Source organism: Quercus suber, unplaced genomic scaffold (genome assembly GCF_002906115.3).
Source record: "Quercus suber isolate HL8 unplaced genomic scaffold, Cork oak 2.0 scaffold_258, whole genome shotgun sequence".
NCBI lineage: Eukaryota > Viridiplantae > Streptophyta > Magnoliopsida > Fagales > Fagaceae > Quercus > Quercus suber.
This window is the reverse complement of record NW_027069714.1, coordinates 542,595-547,355: the sequence shown is the minus strand read 5'-3', so window position 1 is coordinate 547,355 and position 4,761 is coordinate 542,595. Positions and strand designations below refer to the sequence as shown.

At 35.1% G+C, this 4,761-nt stretch overlaps 1 long non-coding RNA gene across 1 annotated transcript; it reads right to left on the bottom strand.

Annotated features, from left to right (window-relative positions):
- Positions 1-6: 6 nt before the first annotated feature.
- LOC136070764 (uncharacterized) lies at positions 7-2,836 on the bottom strand. Its single transcript, XR_010632010.1, has 3 exons — positions 2,085-2,836; positions 1,641-1,760; positions 7-728 (listed from the first exon to the last, which is right to left on the bottom strand). It is a non-coding gene; the product is annotated as an uncharacterized LOC136070764 (long non-coding RNA).
- Positions 2,837-4,761: the final 1,925 nt, after the last annotated feature.

The following is a 4,761-nucleotide window of genomic DNA, read 5'->3' as shown; positions in this document are numbered from 1 at the left end:
AAGATCAGGCATTGATTTCTCCCGTCCCTCAAAAGTCCGTGCATTCCTCTCATACCAAAGGCACCACATGAGACAATGGGGGATCACACTCTAGATTGCATGACTTTTGGGTCCACCCAACCTTCAGTTCCAGCTATTGAGGAGATCTTCAACACCCTCTAGCATAACCCACATGACCCCAAATAATGTGAAAATCATGATCCATATCTCATAAGCAATAGGGCAGTGAATATGTAAATGATTTACAGTTTCTCCCGCTGACTTGCACATACAACACCAATCAATAATTAGGATCCTACATTTCCATAAATTATCAATAGTCAGAATTTTCCCTATGGCCGCTGTCCAAAGGACTGTTGGCTTCCACACACTTTTCCAAGGGAACGATAATCAAGTGGAAGAATGAAGTAATCAAAAATAAGATTTTACTTCAAACATACTCCTAGGAGAGGGATTCCAACATATAACATCCATGCCACTCTGATTGATCACACAAATAAATAAGATCCATGAAACTGGCCACTGATTCTAGCTCTCAATCATTAACGGTATGAGCGAACCTGATATCCCAATGGCGTGTCTCCCCTTCTAAAATCAAGTAATCCGCCACCAAAGCCTCCATATCACTTGCTATTCAGAATAAAAAAGTTGGAAACCTCTCCAGTAGCAACATCATGGATCTTACCAAATTCTGAGCTATTCAGAGCTTTCTCATGACACTCTAAATTCTGTGTTCAAGGTGAAACAAAAAAAAGATTTAGACACTGAACATTGGGAATTAAAAACAAACCTTTAAGTGCAAGAAACAAATTCCCAACACTAATATTTGGTAACACAATGAATGATAATATTTCCAATGCCCAAACATTTACTCCATATAACTTTAACATACTTTTGAAATAATCCAAGAATTATTTTTATCTTAAAAACAATAATATGCTCAATGCCCAAACATATACTCTGTATAACTTGAACATACTTTTGAAACAATCCAAGAGTATTTTTATCCAATAATAAGGAACATCTGAGTATCTTGCCAAAATTAAGAATATGAATTTCCAAACAAATGGATCGCTAGAGATAAGCAATGGATTAGCATGAAAAATAGAAGCAATCACATCTAAATTCCCGTAACTATTCCTCCCTATGTTAGACACAAGTTTCTGCGGCCAGGGAAACTACCAATTCCTGGACAGCATATGACACTAGCTAGAATCTAATGTTAGATGACGAGACAGGGCTTCCAAACGCATTCAGAACAAGAAGTAATTCACCATCCCATGAACCAAGAAGATAAGAACCAGCAATACACTGTATTTACGTATCTAGAGCATAATAGTATGTCTAAGGATTACCTTGGACATCACAAGTAATTGTATGAGCATAAGTCATGACCATGTGAACAGGTATACTTGTATTTCACTTAAAATTTTCAACATAAATGTCTACTGACAGTAAAACCAAATTACTAATCCACTACCAATAAAACTTACAAGCACACAGAAAGTCATAGAAATCATGATGAATTACTCAATGTAAATTCATTTAATCTAGACAAAATACACTGCACATGGAATCATGATGCCAAACAAATCTTAATTTTATTTCCATTTTTTTTGAAAGATTTACAAGAATCATACTTATGGGCCTGTTCGGAGGCTGTGATGCAATTTGAAACTTCTGATAATTACGAAGAATTTCACAAATTTCTGCAGGTCTCAACCATCGATTTTGGGCTTCTGTCAGTATATGTTTAATATCTGCATATAAAATAACAGACAGACTGTGAATTAAAAATGTGTATTCCCAAAGTAATATTTAGATGTGAACTGTCAAACATAGTAACTGATAGAAAGTGCCTAGAAGAACATCTATTATTAGCGTGAGAAAATTATCTCAAAACTTGAGGAATTGTGTGTTTCAAAGCTAGAGAGTACGAAAGAGAGAGTGAGCAAGGAAGAAAATCAGAGACAGAGACCTCCCAATCTCACCCACACAAATAGTTGAATAATGTACAGACTGACTTGATGAGTAAAATTAGGCATTCCCACACAACAACAACAACAACAACAAAAAACCCATACCGAAAATACAATCTGATATATATCAGAGACTATGATATACTATCTTAGAATCTGATCCGTATGAGATTGTTTTTCCTGTTACACGTTTGGACATTTGGATATTTCAGGGTTAGAACCTTGATATCACGATTCACCGGACAGAGTCATGACACAAGATAGACACCAGTGGCACTAAAAAAAATGTCCTAATGTGTAACAGGAAAAACAAACATAATTGAAAAGAATGGGAGAAGAGGTTGAACAGAGGAAGAAGCCTAAACAAGTTCCATTATTAACTTATTCTAGCAATTTAGCCTGAGGATAAGTCCAAATCGGATACTGCTACTTAGAAAAAGAAAATTAGTTGGTGATTGTCCTTCAGAACAGCATTTAATATTAACATGATTGTGTGTTTTGTTCCTACAGGTTACAATGCTTTAAAAACTACTCCTTTGCAGAAAGAGGAAGCTCTTTACTTGGAGTACAGTGGTTGATACTCTTGAAAGTTATTCATGAGATTTTTCCTGTTAGAAGGATTCATTTGGAATGCTACTGTTCTACTATGTATCATGTGGACCATTTGAAGGGAGAGGAACAAAGAAGATTTTTTTCCTGGTCAACCAAAAATGATTTTGATTTGACCAGGCCTAAAAATAAGGAAAACATTTTCCAGAAAATGTTTTATGTCAAAATCAACAAACCTTAATGGTATTAAACATTCCACAGTACAACTAAGTCTTACTTTTGAGATTAGTGTATGTGTGGATGCTTGCTTGTGGCTACATCTAGTTTTTTTTTTTAAAAGTAATAAAGATTTATTGATATCAAAAAAGAGACACACAGGTATACAGGGAGTAACATGGGTTTCTCCCCTTTGATAACCAGTTCAATATGGTTCTAAAAAAGAATAACTTGAGATCAGGCAGAGAGCTCTCCCTTTCTTCAAAGCACCTACTATTTTTTTCCTTCCAAATACACCACATCAAACAATGAGGAACAACAATCCATATATATCCATTCCAATGGCGACTAAAGCAACTTGCCAGCCAAGGGAAAAAATTATCACTCTGGCCAGCTAGCTAGAAGATGGGAATACGCACTGACCACAATCTAGTTTTCTTCTCTTTTAGATTTAATATATCGGTTGAATTTTTTGCATGCATTCTTCCCTCAATCTAATAAAAAAATTTATTTCTTACCCATTTAAAAAAATTATGGCTAGCTCTGCAATTCCTTTCTCACTAGCTCAAGAGTCAAGAGTCAAGATTCAATTTTAGTGAAGTTCCCACTTTTTGTTGTGCCACCTCCAAGTTAACTAAATTACAATTGTGGTTAATATCATTCTTCCAAAGTGATATCATGAATGGTTTAATCAAAAGCAGAATTAGCTATAATGTTGAAAAACCCAAAAAGGGGAAAAAAAATACACAATAAGCAAGAAAAACATTAGAATCACCACTTATGTAATCATTTCAGCATTTCAGCAGTGGTAAACAACATAAGAATCACCACTTCACCATACTTGTTCATATTCATAACAATCATATAATGTCTTCATCGTATGGGAAAGGGACTTATATACTTGGCATGGAATAAGCTGAATATGCAAAATCTGATGCTCCAAAGTTGATGCCATCGAAAACAAAAGCCAAGGCATTGATAGGTTGAGTAGCTGCAACAAACTGATATGGACAAAAAGAAACATTAGATCCTGCATCATATGGGATCAAACAATTAAATTGTGGTATTACTATTTTCTAATGCAAGAAATACCGGAATGCCTCTACTAATAAGGTGGAGGACATGAACATCCTTTGTAAATAATCGTGCTCCAAAATGTAGCCCAACTCCAACAATGGTTGCAAGTATCAAACCAAGAACCAATCCCAACCAATCCCAACTGCAGTACAAATACATCATGGAATTTTACTACTAGTAAGACATATATGATCTTTCAGTCATAAAATGATACAGTACAAATGCGAATGAGAAGAAGAAAGACATGACACAAAACCTGAAATACTCGGGATGCTGCTGCTTCAGCTTTCTTGTAATCCTTCTTTGCAAATGCACTTGCAAGTATTGCCTGAGATTGAATTTGAAAGGCACGTAATCTTTAGTATGTGCAATAATACAAAACAAGGGAATGATAAATTACCAAGTCAATTCAGGATACAAACACTATGCATTATCATAGGTAGTTAAAAAATACTATTCTTTACTTAATTATGAACAAAATTTCTGCCAAGATCTATAAAAGGTTTTGCTCACTTTACAAAAAACAAATTCCTGTACTTTCTAAGGTGAAGCTGATGTTAATTTCTTATTCAAAAAATCTGGGCAAGTAACAATCTGGTATTAGATTGTCTTCAGAAAGCTGGCAAGAAAGTGAATCAGGCAATCATGAATTCAGGTCTAGGAGATTTGGGGAAAGCAATCTCACAAATTTGCAGAACTACTACAAACTTGATTAGCTTTATGTAAGCACTTTGCTGTGGAACTCAAGAAAAAGTATACATTGCAGATGGTAATCTCACATAACTACTTCCAACGCGCAACAAAGGCATCTCATATAAGTAAAGGACACATTATCATCAGCAATGAATAGAGCAAAAGCTAAGTCTACAACAACCAATACCTTCTGTGAAATTCAACCTGCATTTCAACTTTTGCTAAGGGAAGTCTAGGAGGGCATCCA